At 40.3% G+C, this 17466-nt stretch overlaps 1 protein-coding gene across 7 annotated transcripts in view; it reads right to left on the bottom strand.

Moving 5' to 3' along the window:
* SORCS2 (sortilin related VPS10 domain containing receptor 2) overlaps positions 1-17466 on the bottom strand; it is a 1939515-nt gene that overhangs the window by 747542 nt on the left and 1174507 nt on the right. The gene's annotated exons all lie outside the window — the stretch shown is intronic.

Raw genomic sequence — 17466 nt, 5'->3', positions numbered from 1 at the left:
ATGCAGCTCCCATGGTGCATTTAAGTCTATGGGATTCAGAACTAGGCACACTAACTATGCACAACAGTGTTCTCAATATTGTTTTGTTCTTTTCCTTATCAATTGATTGCTGACATTTTAACATTTTAGAATTAGGACGTGAACTATGTGTCTCTGCCCCACATATTGAAAAACGATCTACACAACACAAACATGCGGCTCCTTATCCTCTTTCAATTGATTACTTTTCCTTGTACAACACACACACACAAAGGTCTGCTTGTTAGAGCCTTTCTATTATATGTTGTACTGAAAGGCACAATGATTCATTTACTGTGATAAGATCACGAATGTCATCCTTTGAGGCGGACAAAGGAATCCCTCGAGATGTGTGCAGTTTAGATTTTCAGAAAGCAAACATTCTAGCGACGGCACTGAGCAGCTCAAATTACTCCCTAAAAAGCAAGCACGTATTTGGTGAAGAATGGGCATTTTTTGGGTCAGGAGAGTCCGAAAAACAACCAGGGAATTATTTTTTGCTTGTTAATAGAATTAAAGAAGGAAGGGCCACATGTACGAACACATTTTCCCATTGACACAGAATGGGAAAAACCCTTTGCTACATCTGGCCCGAAATTCTTTACAGCTTGGCCATGCAATTAATAGTAAAATTATGAGAACATCAACAAGGCACTTTAGTTGCTCGAAACAAATATATATAACTCATCTAAGTAAAGATATATAACTCATCTAAGTAATTTAGGACCCTCATTCCAAATTGGATGGGAACACAGCATCACATACCCACGCCCAGAATTAGCGAAACCAGGAGTAATGGTAATTCAAAATGCCGAATACCCCAGAATTCCACATTATTACCTTAAAGTACTGTATCAAAGATTTGTGAAGTATGCCTTAGGTTAATAAAGCAATTGCCACCTTTAGATTTTATCTCCCCATCACACAGAATTATGAAATGAAGCATGAGGAGAGATCATGAAAACACCACAGGCTTCTTTCCTTTCACAAAAAAACACAGCAGTGCAAAGCATACCTAAAATAGGAAGATTGGCCTAGCACAAACAAAAAATTCTTATAAGGAGGTGGAGAAAAAATAACGATATGCTAAGGCAACAAACATGAGAGGATATATATCATGGAAACTTGTTGAGTACTACTCTTGGCAACTACAGCGGTAAAGGAGAACCTTCTACATAATCCTGGTGGTAAGTCAGTCTCCTTGTTAATCTTTTCCCAGCCGTTCCACCTCATGGACCTGTTGGCCTTTGTCTACATCACCCTGAATACTCACTACAGTATCAACAGATATTGCTGTACTAACACACTGTTCAAATTCCAGATTCTTCCGTCATCAATGTTCACAGGATTTGTGACATTTTCACAACCTTCATAGGCCTAATAAGTTTCAACCACCTATCACTCTCCACTGGAGTTTTTTAAAACCCAGTTTGGGTTCCCAAACCCCTTCTGTTGCATGTTTTGACATCCTATTCATTCCTTCCCTGTTCACTCTCCAGCCCTTTTTTCCTCCATTCACCATTAACCGGTATGCCATCCGCCCTTTTCCTGAATACAGTTCACCGCACGGACAGTTTGATAAGAAGTCTCCTTCCTTAGTAATTCAAACGGTGACCTCACGGTTTACATACAGGCAGAGGTCCTGTAAACTATGTGATGTGTGCTTAATTCCTCTTTACAATCAGGACCATTCCCCTTTTCCAACTGTGTACCCTACTTTATGGCCTTCTTCAGCTGCTCCACCACCTCATGAGTTTCAAGATGCTAAATGTAGTTATTTATTTGTTCCACTCTACAACCAGTAAGAAACACCTCCAGCTCTCTTGAGCAAAACTAAGTTCTATTTTCATTTAATAAAATTTCTGTATATATGTTTTGAGACAATCCAATTCTTTATTAAACAGTTTCAGAAAGCATTTTTCGAATTCTGATTGCACATCTTCCACCAAATGAAGTGGCACACGTGTTTGGGCATTGAGATCCAGGTATACTCTCAATTTGTTTGGTTTGTCCATCCAATAACGTTGCAAGCCTTAACAGAGACATGAACTTTCCAAACTCCAAGGAAGCAAAAAAGTATACATTCATATTGATCGGATGCCCACCATAGCCCCTTGGTTTTATATTAATATTTGCACAGGCTTACTCGGTCTCTGTAGTGATTATCATAAACGTTATCTGAAATAAGTGTTAGATGAGAACACAAGTCAAACATTATTATGAACATAAACCCATCCACACACTCCTAAAACGCAAAGATTCACAAAATATTTGCTTCACAGTTGTAGGACCACATATAACATTTAAAGAAGTGTCCATTTTTACTGCAGTTATTGCGCAGTTCCTTCGTTATAGAGCAATCCTTACTGCTTGCTATACAACTTTTGTGCCCTGAAGCACTGACCCTTGAATTACATCCCTTTCTCCTCCACAATTTCAGTCTTAGACTTAGAGGACAGCACACCAATATCTCTTTCTCTTTTAAAGTGTTTTGTCAGCTCCTCTATGTACGTCACCATATGTCCTACTCTTTTCTCAAATAAGATGACTTATAAAAGTGGTAGCTCATCTCTCAGACATAATTCCTCTCACACTCTCTCAATATTGGAGTATTAAAGAAAGTGGTTTCTTATGTGTCTAAACTTGCAAGCTGCTTCCAACATTCTCAGTTATGTAAACCCTCACTGACTTGCCTTCACGTAGAGGTTTCTTACCAGAATAATACCTCTCAAGAATATTGCTCTCTAAAAGTATACAATGCAAGTTATTTGTTTTATACTAAGGTCATACACATTTAGGGCCATATGTACGAACGCATTTTCCCATAGACACGGAATGGGCAAAACTGCTTGCTACATCTCGCCCTTAGTCCCTATACAATATCAGGTTAGATCTCAGGCAGCAAATTTTCCAATATCTCCTGCTCATCAGCCCCAAGATATTGTCTCAGCAGTGATAGTTTCTTCTCATGTTTCAAATTCATACCAGACACAGATGTAGTTCTGAAAAGCGTTCCATTTGCTCTATCTTATAACTACTTCCCCAGGATGAAGAACATAAATTGGGGCAGGTGTAACATCCTGCATGAGTCTAACATTACAGAGTAACTCTCCATGATGGTCAACATACCTTGAAGACAAAACACTTATGTCAAACACAGGCCATATCACAATATTGGCATTCAGAAGATATACAAATTACTTTGCTTTATGGCGCTGCTAACGATTTTACAGATTTGGTTGCCACCCAGGATTCTTGTACTGGACTCCTCCACAGATTTTCTTAAAAATAGCTTGCATGCTTGCAAAACGTAGTGCCCTTCAGCCATAAACTAAAATTATCAGAGTTGTTGATAAAGATGGAAAATCATCCTGACATGAAAAATGACTGTGAAGTATATACACTTTTTGGGCGAACCGTTTAGTTGGATTACTTTACAGGTATTGTCAACAGATGCCCTAGGTAGAAAGCTCCATAATGAAGTACCATCTTGGGATAGAACATTATAGAAGTCAGGAGTATGGCTCCTTTGCTGATCGGACTGTAAGAGCAGAAGTACGCTCTTTCTCAAGAGTGTTGAAATAAGGAGTTGGAAGATGAAGTTTACTTTGTTAGTGGAGAACTTAAAAGTGATATACAAATGCTGCATGGTTGATACTTTTAAAGACAGTATTTTCTTTTGTACTTTTATAAAAGCCTATGTGCATGAACGATTTTAGTTTGTACCCAGCAAGCCAGGAGAACAAATGAACATGTAATTTCAATTAGTGGCCAGCACAGTCACAATATTTAGGCATCTAAACAGCAAGCACTACCTAAACAATTAAGCTATAAATTAGAAATTACAACGTTGTCATGTCAGCAAAGTAACTCAGGTTCACAATTAGAGGCTAAAAGTCATGTTTCATTTGTAACAAAAGGACACTTGATACCATCATCAAAACCGAAAGGAAACACTAATGAAAAATTCAAACATCTTCAAAATGCAATGGGCTACTTGACAGCCCATCAAAGAAATGGCAGAACATGAAAAGCAGGTGAAAGTACATGGCCGAAGGGGCTGACCTAAAGTGCACATCCTTTATGAACTTCTATTGTACATGGCACGTGACACGAGTTATCCTTGTTCATGCCTCGTGCATGGCAACAGTGGAATGGAATCTGGAAGGGTGTTTAGAGAATGCTGGTGAGCCGGCAGTTGCTGTCCTGTAAGCCGCCCTGCTGGACGTGTAGGATTGTACTCCAAATAAAAAGAAACTTTTCTCAATTTACCGGAGGTCGTGCCGTGTTACTTCAACTTCTTCTTATGATATGTTTTTAAAGAATTAATAGCATAAGTTGTAACACATCTAAAGCTGTCAATAGCCATAACTAAAAACAGCTAAACTCCATTCATAAGTATGAAATAATTCTGAGGATTAAAACGTGATTTTCTTTGTCTCCATTAAGAGTTGAAAGAGGTTCAAGGGAAGAGCTTAGAACACATTATTGGTATAAGCAAGCTATGCAAATGACAGGTAGTAATTAACAAGAATGTTATATAATAATACAGGCTGCCTTTCTTTCCTGAAGAAAGTAAATAGCCTCCGGCAATGCTTAAAAAGAGATAGAGTTAGAATGAATCAAGCATATTTTGCTATTCTTGATTTATGGATTTATTGATTTATCTACTGGAACAAAAGAGAGCCTTCTGCTGAAGAACATCCTGTTCAGTTCAGGCAATGGATTTTGCCCAAATCCCAGCACTAGAATAAGATGTTGCTTTCCTCCTCTGGAAAATTATATCAAGTTTACCACTGTGCAGAAACTACTTTTAGCTGGAGATCTATGGTCAATAACAAAGTTATTGGATTTATGCAGTAATGAAGGCACACATTTTGCGACAGGGTTGACTAAATAGATAGTATGAAAAGGCACAATATGAGACATATGACAGTCAGTGTCAGTATTATATGTCATCTCGGGTTCAGGGCCTTTAAAACCAGTATAGCCCTCGGCAGCAGGCTATAAGGGTATATTAATACTATGTGGGCAACTAATTCAGTAAATAGCAACTGACTGGTGAACCTTTTAGCTTACTCTATGGAATTAAATGTGCAATACAACTAACTTGCAGTGTCTTACTAAGCTTGTGTTATATCAACAAAAAAGGGTTTTTCTCAGAGATAAAAACAGAGCTTTATAGGACAGATGAATTACAGTTGCCACAAGCTACACAGTCCTTAGTCAAACCTTCATACCAGCTATGAAAAGAACTGATACCTTAGCTTTTTATAAATCCCTCATACTTGTTCTCAAGAAATGGCTAGTATGGATGCTTTGCAGAGATGAGGTGAAGCAAGTTGTCTCCATCACTGAAGCTGAGGTTTTGCAAACATTCATTGGTACTGCAACACTTTTCAGAGTGGGGGTGCTGCCAGCATACTAAAAAAAGGGATTTTGAGAAGTTCCTAGTGAGAGGAGCAAATGAGCCATACCACTTCCCTCTCAAACGTGCCGGGTTTCCCCAAAAACATTTATCAAACCATGGGTTCTAGTGGTTGATGCATATTTTCCTAGATATAGAGCTAAAATGGCACGTGGGTATGTGGTACAGCTATTAAGGAGGAGTTTGGTAAGGGCAGATTTGCTCATGGCTGGATTCAAAATGAGGTGGCAGGTGAGCAAAAGAAAAATAGGTGGAATACTACCCGAGCGATTGCCAGTGGATGGACAAATTTAAAGCATTCCTTGCATAACCTTTTGTGTGTTTCATGTGGTCCAGTTGTGCCTAGTTATTTGTACAAATCACACTATTCTTTGAACAGCATCTCGTACTTGATATGTTCCTGCAGCAATAAAAATGTTCACAATAAAGCACTCTACTTTCCCCTGGAATGCAAAACACGCAGTCTCAAATTCCTAAAATTCATAAATACTGCATGACAGGATGTGCACTGAGAATAAAGCTGATGCCTTAAGATGAAATTGTTAAAAATACACGTATGCAAAGATAATGTGCAATGTATGCCAGTAATGCACTGGATCTACACATGTCACAGAAAACATTGCATTGTGGTTCTGCAGTTGCATCAATTGCATTTTAATCAGGAGATATTTACAGATGAGTATTAATAAATTACCTAAGTGTTAGTCTTTATTTAATGTGTCTTGGGTCTCCTTGGGCATTGCTTTGAATAGGGCTCTCACTTGTGCTTTGAGTGGCACTGTTTCAATCTTCTATTAGTGATAACATATTTAAAATATTTCAAAACAGTGACAAGGACAGTAGCGGCCAAAGTTAGGGAAAAGTGGTGGGGTTTTTAGGAGGTGAAGGCGCAGGGGGTTGGGCGACAATAATAATATCAAAAAAACAAAAAACTTACCTGCCTCCTCACGCATCACCGCTCTTCTGCTCCTCTGACTCCACTGCAGCACAGGCTTCCAGACTCTCCTGTGGCCAATCCAGATGCTGCTGTCATGCTGCTGGCAGCATGAGAGAAGCACTTGGATTGCCCTGAGCACCCACGATTTGCGCTCCCACGGGGAGTGGGAGCCTGTGCCTGCTGTCACCAACCCGGAAACACAGCTTGGGTTGGAGACAGTTGAGTGCGCATGTTGGTTTGGCCATCCTGAGATGGCTGGCCAAATCCACATGCACATTGACAGCAGAGCCACCACTCCTCCTCCATGGCTATCATCTCGATGATAAACCCACACCCAAGACTCGGTCAGTGAAGAAAAATAAAATGATAATAAACTGGCTTTATTATCATTTCATTTTTCAAGTATTGCCTCTGCTGTTGGGGGGGAGAAGGGGGCGCTCCTCCTCCTTAACGGAGGAGCCGCCCGGGACAAGGAAGCTAGTAAGTGTTTTTCACCACTGTGTGCGTCGATTTAAGTTTTGCCAGGTCTTGAATGAATGAACAAAATACATAAATCTTGAATGCTGACATTTGTATACACAAACCCGGATGGCAATCAAATTTTACAGTTGTTTCTTGCAAACAGTTGTAGCCTGGCTTAATTAAATGTCACCTGTGACTGCCTTTTAAAAGTATGTCACTTGCTACAAAAAACACTTAGTAAATGGTTAGTCTATTGCCCATTCTACTGCAAGAGGGCCACAATTTATCTGATGGTGCTGCGGCACCTACTGCACCCCTGCTTACATTACCACTGCAAACTCCATTAAAATGTCACCTTCTGAGTCAACTACTGACCAGGGGCAGATCGGAGCATTGCCCCCCTGGCCAAGAGCCAGGAGATGGAAAATAAAACAATAGCCTAATATTGTTTTATTTTTTATCTGCTGGCTCAGCCAGCAGTGAAGCGAGGGGAGGGGCTGGGTCATGGGAGGGAGGAGTAAGAGAGAGTGCACCTAAGTGCGCAAATGTGTTTGGCCAGGTGTCTCAGGCCGACCAAACACACATGCACACTTAGGTTTCCCAAGCCTGGCTGTGTTGAACAGGCGGGCTGGAGAAACTGCACGTACCCCAGGACTGTGTCTGAGCAGCAGTCCAAGCTGCTCCCCGCATTACCTCTCTGTCATTCGAAGGCAAATTATCGTAAAGACTGGTTTTTAGGTAGGTTCTATACTTGCATGGATCATGTTGTACTTTAGTTTTTAATTAAACTTTCTCAGATGCCTAGTGGATGGTGATGGTGTCGGACTTTGATTTTATTAGATGTAGCAGCTGCTTTTAACACCATGGACCATCAAACTGAAATCTAGACTGAAGAAGTAGACTTTGCAGGCAAAGTACTAGCATTGGTCTAAATATTTTTGGAAGGGAGGTTAATTTCCGTTCCACAAACTCCATTTTGCTCTAGACCAAGGCTGCGTCCTATGCCTCTTTCTTCATGGAACTCCTAGCATAATGTCTCCATCTTGTATCCAATTCTGCTTGTACACTGATAATATAAGGCTGAGTTTTAGTCTGTTATAACCTGGTCAGTTCACCAAGTCAGGCAAGCAACCAGCCCTTACAGACTGTCTTTCACCCTTTAGTTGAAGTCCACAAGCCTATTAAATCTTAGCTCAAGTTTTTTATCACTAAAAAGAGGTTGTCTACCTTATGGTCTGCACATAGATGGTCAGTGGAAATAGGTGCTCTACAAGACCTTTTTAAAACTGTCTGTGTAATCGGTATCACTTAAAATAAAGATCCTGACCAAACGTTGCAATATATTCAAACCCAGTATCTGGTTTGATTCACAAAGACTGTGCTGTTATTTACTTCAGGCTTACTCTTAGAATACAAGATTGCCAGCAATACTAATTATAGCAACTACTCATACTAACATCTTTGTGTATTGGGCATATCATGTTCCTATCCTTAATGCCTTGATGAAATCTATAGTGGATTATGGCAAGACCATTTACCTTGCAGCTCTTTGGAAATTGCTTGCTAAATTCAGAATGATACCACCCCTATTCTGATTTGGCTGTCCACATGGGCACAAATTAGTCCACAGCTCAGATCTTTGTAATAGTTACAGGTGCAAAATAGAGTCTTGTTCACAACTATTGTGTAGGCATCATTCTATCAACCATCTACCGATTTACAAAAAACAAAGTTAAATTGCTACAGTGGTGCTCACTTGTCACATTTCTACTAGAAGTACTCAAAACCATGTCAGTTAATTATGGTAATATAGCTTCCTCCATGGCAGAAGCCAGGAATTGAAACTCCCTGCATCTGTCCATGTGTATTGAAATCTAATCTGAGATTCCACAAAGGCCTAAAACCTAGTTTTTTGATCTACAATTATCAGGATTCTGTTTGTTTTTCTGTGTTTGTAGGTATTTTCTAAAGCTTTCTTTGCATCTTACTCTCATCTGTCAGGATTTCAGCCTTCGTGTTATCTCCAGAACCAAGAATCAGTGTTAGACCTAACATCCTTGGTGTGATATTTTCCCAGATTTTTTACCTTCACTCCCCTGTTTTGCTGAACTAATTTTTGTTGGCATTGGGACTTTGTGCACTTTACTCCCACTACCCAGAGGTAAAGAGCTTGTGCTCTCTCCCTTAAACATGGTAAAACTGGCATGCACACAACTGGCACATTTAATTTACATATAAGCCCCTAGTAAATGGTATTTCATGTACCCAGTGTCTGTAAAGAAAATGCTACTAGTGGGCGGCCGCACCCATTGTGCCACCAACTAAAGGAGTGCTGGAAAAAATGTCTGAACCTGTAGTGCAGTTTTAAACTGCCATTTCAAACTCTAAGTTACTTATAAAGTAGGCCTACAGGCTCATAGGGCAGGGTGCTTGGTATCTAAAAAGTAGGACATGTGCACTTAAGTTTTGCATGACCTGACAGTAAAAAACTCCTAAAGTCATTCTTCACTGTTGTAAGGTTATCGTTCCCATAGACTAACAGTGGGTTACTTTATTACACTTAATACATGATAACTTCCGTTTGGAAATGATTCACTTGTATTGTAAAATCTTCTTTAATGGTAAAGTCAGATTTTAAGTTACTATTCTGAAAATGCCACTTTTAGAAAGTTGCCATTTTTCTGCCTTAAATAAATGTGCCTTTATGCCAGTGGCCAGGGTCATATGATTTTAAATAACTCTCCTGTGGTGTTTTGTGTATTCCTTCCAAACATGGGGATAAAATGGGCTTGGGTGTGGTGCAAGGCAGTTTCTCTCTTGAGCAGGATGTCTGGAGGGGTTGTACTCACCCTTCCTGAGCTTCAAAGAGTAGCCTCAGGGCTATGCCCTGCGCTTCCTGGTTTCTAAAGGCTGAATGCCCTACTGCTGACAAATGCAGCTCACACCTAGGCTTGCCTCCAAACTCTTCAAGATAACAAAGGAAAGGCAGTTTGCATGCCTTTTTTAACCTAGACAGTTTGGAGCCAAACCCAAGAAAGGGGGAAGGTTAAACAAAGGGGGCATCCCCTGTCCACAGGATGGCACTGGGGATAAAAGTGATACCTTCAGAATCGTTCATCAGAACACTCATGGACCTGTGGAATATTAAGAAGAAGGACTTCCCTGCTGCCTGAAAAAGAACACTAGACCTATTAACTTGAACCGAGGCCCCTCCAGAAGTGACTCCAAGGGTCAGTTAGCTGACCTCCTGTTTGAGCTACAAGGACACAACAAGCTCCCAGAGGTCTACCTGCAACTGCCCAGCTTACCAGCACCTACTGGACCCACCTGGACCAGCCTGAGTGCCCTGGCTGGCCTTTGCTGAAGTGAGTCCTGATCCCAGGAGGTGCCGCTCCAGAGCCTAGACCCTTGGCTGGCATCAGAGCGTACTCCTTCTGCTTTAGGATCACTTGTCCTGAACTTCAGGTGAAGTTCCCAAAATTTGCTGTGCTCTTCGCAACTGTGAATGGACTCCTTGCATCACCTCATGAACATCTGTGATACCCCTCTATGTGAATTTCTAGCAACAACTGACTCTTTGAGTCAGCTCTGTGATCCTGTGCCAATGGCAACAACCTGCAGTGACCACCAACGTGAAGCTCCAGAGACGACAGACTCTTTACACGAAACAGTGGCCATCCACGATGCTAGTCCTGCATCTAGCTCTAATATCGGTCTCCGTGCATCGACAGCCAATGAGAAGGTGCACTGCAACTCACTGAGTGGACTTGAACTCAGAGAAATAAAATGTTCATCAGGATGAATCTGGTGCCTGTATTTGACTTGTACTCCATCGCAGTTGGCGTAATTTCATGAAATTGACCCTGTCCAGTGCAACCAGATAACCACTACCAGCACTTTGTGCTTTTTGGTGCTATTTTCACCAGAAAATGTTAAAATTCATTGCTTCAGTTTAACCGATTTTTGTTATTTTGGTGTCATTTCATTTATTAAAATTAACTCTGTTGCTCTGAATTTGTTTGGGATTTTTATTGTGTTGTCTTTACATTTTATTATTATTTACCTCTAAGTTATGCTTAACCGCTTTTGGGCCAAGCTACCAGAGGGTAAGCACTGACTTTTTTGGCTCACCCTGACAAGGACTGTGTTTGTTATGTGAGTAGGTCTTCCATCCCTCTCAACTATTAACCCAATTCCCTCCACTCAGTAAATGTTGCACTCTATAAATATTCTATAACATAGCACACTATAACTTTCAGTACTTTTGCCTGTGTTGTTGTGTAGTGGAATTCCTTAACCCCAAAATATCATCTGAAGTTTAGCCTTATTCCTCAGCCCCAGCTACTGAGGTATGGTGATAGCATGGGGTAGAATATGTAAACTCAAACAGACGCCCTGTACCTCAATTAAGGGTGTTAAGTCCCTAGAATGAGGAATAAGATGCAGACATAAGATTGCTAGTTCTAAATCCCTGTGTTCCGCCGCCCCCCCGGCATGTAACAACGCCCAAATCCGCATTTAGGTAAAACTGCCTTAGAGCAGATGCTAAATGGGTACAGGGGCTTTGTTAGGCCAATGGAGCATGGGGAGTCAGACAGGAGAGGGTAGAGCAGGTGAGAGTAGAGCAGGGGAGAACATTTAAAATAGTTGCTCACAGCCCTGCATACACACACTTGAGTCTCAGTTATGGTTCCCTTTGCCTCTGCATAACCACACTTGGGTCTCTGTTAAGTTTCCCTGTCCTTTAAAGTTTGTGTACGCAGTAATTTCAGGCCTAGATTAATAAGGCAAATTGGAATGCCCCGGAATGACCTGCCTTAAGGATTAAGCCTGGATGAAATTTACATTGTGCTGGCATATTTTGTGTCATTTCAGGAATTTCATATTATACTTGTACTATGAATTTCTTGAAATTACGCCATTACGCCGCATTGCATAATCAGCACTGTTCATCAAACCTTTTAACAGCAAATGCATATGAATAACACAATAGGCCAAAATGAGAGGGTCGGTTGCTTGCACCACTTGTGTTTTTTGCTATATTTTTTTTACAGCAAAATGAGTCCTTATGTCAATGAGATTGCCGCAAGGATACATTTTGAGCTCAAGTAAAGCACTAAGGGCCAGATGTAGCAAAGGGTTTTTCCCATTCTGTGTCAATGGGAAAATGAGTTCGTACATATGGCCCTTAATGACATACTTGCATTTCGCATGCGAAGTGCAATTTCACATAATTTTCCTGCAATCTTGAGTAATTTTGGAAAAGCAAATTACGCTTATTTCAAACTGCCTTACAAAGGAATACCATTCCTGGCCACTCCGGGGCCCTATGCCAGCTTTCCACTATCATCCTGACTGGTGGATGTCTAACAAATGCTGTTCGCCTCACTTTTCAGTTGTTCTTTAGAAATCCATGGCATTTACTAAACTGAACATCTTCTATAGTAAAATAATAATTGATATGGGTAATTTGAAGCAGTGGGTCAAACTCATAAAACCCCAATCTTTTTGCTTTTGAACCTCCTGTGCTTTGGACCTCTGCTATAAGTAAGACTCCTTATTCACTTTCTGTAAACGTCCTTTCTGTTTGAGAGTGTCACCAGACATCTAATCCCTGAGCATCGGCATGTTCTCTACTTTACAGCAATTTGGTAGCGCTGCTTTTTGCTGTCAACGCTCTCCAGCAGGGTGAGAGACGGCAAAAGGTGGTAAGGCAGAGGTGAAAAGCTCTCTGTGATCTCACACTGCAGCTTTAGAGGCAGAGAGAACTGTGGGATACCCTGAGAAGCAAGCCTCCTTACAAACAATGGGGACTATTTACAAACTGCATTTTTAGTATGTGTAGTAGTACTAATACAGTAGTACTACTAATGTACTAAGAACAATAAAGCTGTTCACAAACCAATGGGTAGAGCCCTGTGCCTCTGTATCTGCTATATTTCTATGCAGAGATCCACACTCATAAGACTACATTTAGTAATAAATGTAGAAGGGACAAAGGGAAGTGGCTGGGAAATGGAGAGTTCTTACTACAAAAAGGGAGGGGCTTAGGGAAAAGAAAGGGGAATTTAGAGAAGCACATGCTAATACAAAACAACCACCCACAAAAGAGTAAGCCCACTGTTATTCACAAAATGCACTTGAAAAGTAACTATAGTCCGTAAAGTCACAAAACAGTAAAGGCACTTAAGCCGATCTTTGTAGTAAGTCAAAGTAAGTCAAGCACTACACATGACCACTCACAGGTACTGTAGCACCATTATTGTTATAGTAAGTTTAATATTGAACATTTTTAACATTGAACTATATCCTTAAATATAACATTTAACATTGTAAAAATGTAATCATTAAATAATTCGTTTTTATGTTAAATGTAAATTAATATTTGAAAGTTAAAAAATTTAAAATAATTTTAATTAATTATACATATCACTTGTAATGACATGTTATTCATATTAAATAAAAATGTTGCTGTGTGAGGTATTTAAAAAAAATCATTATTCAATACTTATAAATTCTATGCATATATCTTAAATAATGTATTTAATAGACATTTAATTTAATGAGTTAATGTGCTGTATCTTGTCATTTTAATAGTGACATATTTATAATAAATAATATCAAAATATTTTACATTGACATTTTATATTATATATTTTAAATATGTTAAACAATAATACACCTTCACTTGTTTTACCTAACCTTTCTCTAGAAAGAGCTCTGCAAAGGTTACAGGGATGTCTACCTGTGTGTGAAAAGTTACTAGTAGTAATTTGACACTCATAAATGCTGCTGTAGGAGGCTCCACTGAGGGCGGATATATGCAAGTCTACACTTCATTGTAAATCTACAGTTGGAAATGGTGAATCACAAAAAAGTAGATTTACACCTAAGTGCAGAAATTGATTTACACATGAGTAAAGCTATGCATTTAACTTCACCGTTGTGAATCAGGCCCATTATGTCTTAGCTGTTACCCTCTGTGGTAGTGTAACAGTCTCCTGTAATGGTTGACTGTAAGGCCCCAGGCTCAAACCTATAACATCAACAACCCTCTAGCACATCATCACTCCGATGCTCAAATCTCTGGGTTTCCAGACACTGCAGTTCCTAGTAGTAAAAAAGATTCAAACACTAAATAAATGTTACAATAAGGGGCTAAACGAAAGCACATTTTATGACAAACCTCAAATTGCTGACCGGCTCCTAGTTGACAAACCGAGTGTGGTATCAGATTGGGGATTCAAGACAGATGAGGGAATCATGAAAAATTTCCTGGCCCAGGCTTTCAAAGAAATAAAGGAAGAGTTGGAAGCAGTAAAGGTAGACCTGCAGCAAAATCTGAAACAAATCTATTGGGGGGGTTTCCAAGTTGGGAGACCATGTGAATATGTTAGAAGGAAACTTGGATGAACAACATGATGACTGCAAACACCTCCAAGTGAGAATGTTTCTGCTTGGAGATCAACAAATAATTCCTTCAAGGAGGATGGACCTAGAACAATATCCACATTTGAGGGGTTCCCTGAAGAGGGGAAGGAGACAGTGTGCAAAGGTACAAGGCAAGAGTTTTCTTTCAGACATCCTGGTGTGTGTGCATGTTTCAATTATTTAGTAACTGATTACGTCCAAAGCTTGCCAAGGGGGACCTATATCCTATAACACAATAGTTGCATATATTTTACGACCCATCAACCATAACATTTGCAAAGCAGAAGACCTTAAAACCAGCCAAACATTTTCTGTAGCCCAAAGACATAATTGTATACATGAGGGCTTCCATTCTGACTAATATTTATATGGGAAGTGAAGCAACACTTGTTGAGTTTATTGAGAGGAACCCAGGAAGCCCAGGCTGGAGGCAAACAACAAGCAGCAGCCCATTCAGGATTGTCTCATGTTAAGAAATTCAAAGGGTTGAGTCTCACCACAATAGGAACTACACAGGCTCTGCAGCAATTGTGGCAGACAAGGAAATGGTACTGCAACATTGTTGTAGGTTCACCAGAGACTATCACACACAGCCCAGGATTAACCATATGGAGACCTGAAACCATTGTACATTGTGGTGGGTACAGATGACAGGTAGGGGGTGATCTATCTTTGTTTGATGAAGGAGAATTGAATGTTCTGCTGCTTACAATTATAAAAGACAAATTGAATCGTCATTATTGGCAGACTGTTATGCAAATGTTAAGGAAAGGTGAATTTACTCTTGTAGCAGGGAGGTGCATATCAGGTGTTTTAGGGAGGAGTAATGATGGGAAGCAGGGGAAGGAAGGAGACACACACCTAAGTAGGAAGCAAGTTCTCACATCAGTTTAGAACCATGGGAGACTGCCCTCAGAGCTGGCAGAAGAGTTGGTGTAAAGTTATAGTTATAAATCATGTATACCCTGATAATGGTACCTATCTTGGTGCAGGGCGAAACAGATGATAAAGACCTGGGATTAGATGACGCATCGCAGCATAGGGACTCCCTGTACTGGGGATGTCCCACTTCTTGGCAGTACACTGTACTTATGCCACAAAAGACCACTTCTTTATAGATAAACTACCAATAGGAATGCAGGAGTACATTGACTAGGGTTCACAGACACTGTCAGCCCAAAGTCCAATTGCCAGCGAGCCTATGGTTTATCATAAGGGAACTCTGGAACTGGGGCAGAGAGCTCTGTATGGTAAAGTAAAGGGATGATTTGGTTTTAATGTTCGCTGGGAGCGTCATTTGCCACTTCACCTGGGGACTGCACTCATGGGAGTACAGTGAGTAGATGACTGCTTCATAATTCCCTAAATGGTAAGCCTTACAATATTGTTGGAAATACATGTCTTTTTCCTGACTCTGTTGTTCTTTTTGACCAACAGAAGCCAAACTGTTGACGTAACCTTGTTACTTCTTATAGCCACAGTTCCTCATTTGGGTCCTTTTGTATTCTTTTCTTTTCTTTATCTTCTCACTTACTTCTCTCATCTACATATTTGCTTTTTTCTCTTATGTATATTCGAATGACAACTTCATGAAATTAAATTAGAATAGGTGTAAAGACGGAGGTAAGGTGTAAAATGTAGGCGTCCACAAGGGGTAGATTCACGTAGGTTTATTAGTGTACAGCGCCCCAGCCATCGGCCGCCACTCCGATCTCCAACCCTCACCCAGCTCGCCCCGTTGCTATGGCAAATTATTCCATTCGGTAATGGAATCATTTACCAAGAACATCACACATCTCTCTTCAAAACGTAACATATACAATATATAACATTGAGCTCTAAGTAACAAACAAAGAATGCTAATTAATGCACAATCACAAATCATCAAAATTGTCCCCAATAACAAGCATGTAATACATAGATTCCCAATGCATGGGGAAATAAATAACTTTTTGCACTTCATCCCACCCACGAACAACTTATGAACACTATCCCTTAAGTACATAGGCCCATATTTATACTTTTTTTGCGCCACATTTGCGCCGCTTTTTGACGCAAAAATGGCGCAAACTTGCAAAATACAATAGGATTTTGCAAGTTTGCGCCGTTTTTGCGTCAAAAAGCGGCGCAAATGCGACGCTAAAAAAGTATAAATATGGGCCATAGTCTTTGAAATATCCAGGAGTGTACTTTCTTCTAATACTTTTCCTTTCCTCATGTACTACTTCTTTCGTAGGCCTATCATTGGACTCCACAGACATATCATCCCCTTTGTTACCCTTACTCTGTTCCTTCCCCAACATTTTCAGAGGAACCGCTCTGTTCAAATTCCATATCTTCCCATCAGAAGTCTTTACTGCATTCCTGAAACATTTAAGTACCTTCAGAGGGCTAGTGTACTTTGACCAATTCACTCCACCAACCGGAGCTTTGATCTTCACAGCATCACCCACTTTCACTACAATCTTACAAACTTTCTTTCTTAAATCAAAGTTTTGTTTCTTTTTGATCATTGCATCTTCCTCCTTTCTTCTCCAACTCATATCCTCCAAATTAAAACTTTCCTTTACCCATTCCATCCATCCTGGACATAATTTTGTGTTGGGTACTCTTCTTCTGAATAGTTCTAACGAGGACTTTCCAGTAGACATGTGTGGTGAAAATCGATAAGCTGTAATTCTTCTTGTTAACTCCTTTTTCCAATCCATAGAATTTACCCTCGTCAACTGTATGCTCTCTTTGTTTGTTACTTAGAGCTCAATGATATCTTTTGCATATGTTAATATTCAAAGGGAGATGTGTGATGTTCTTGGTAAATGATTCCATTACCGAATGGAATGAGCTGGGCGAGGGTTGGAGAATGGAGCGGTGGCCGATGGCTGGGGCGCTGTACACTAATAAACCTACGTCTAGTGATATGGTTAATATGCAAATGAGTGGTTGTAAGACTTGAGAACCGTCTGACCTCCAACAAGAGAGGCCATGTGTGAAATCAGATCGGTGGAGCGCCAGCAGCTCTTTTAATGTGGGATTCTAGGCGCTGGCTTCAGTGAGGCTGATTCTGGCTGTGTATGTTGTGATTGGATGACAGCTCAGTTGCACCCAGGGGTAGGAGGTGGACCCCAGCTATGAATAAAACAGCAGCCACATGTCTTCATAAATAGGTAGAGAAGGAGCTTGGCCACCAATG

The sequence above is a fragment of the Pleurodeles waltl genome, chromosome 1_2, assembly GCF_031143425.1.
Source record: "Pleurodeles waltl isolate 20211129_DDA chromosome 1_2, aPleWal1.hap1.20221129, whole genome shotgun sequence".
Lineage (NCBI taxonomy): Eukaryota > Metazoa > Chordata > Amphibia > Caudata > Salamandridae > Pleurodeles > Pleurodeles waltl.
This window is presented reverse-complemented; position numbering and strand designations above follow the sequence as displayed.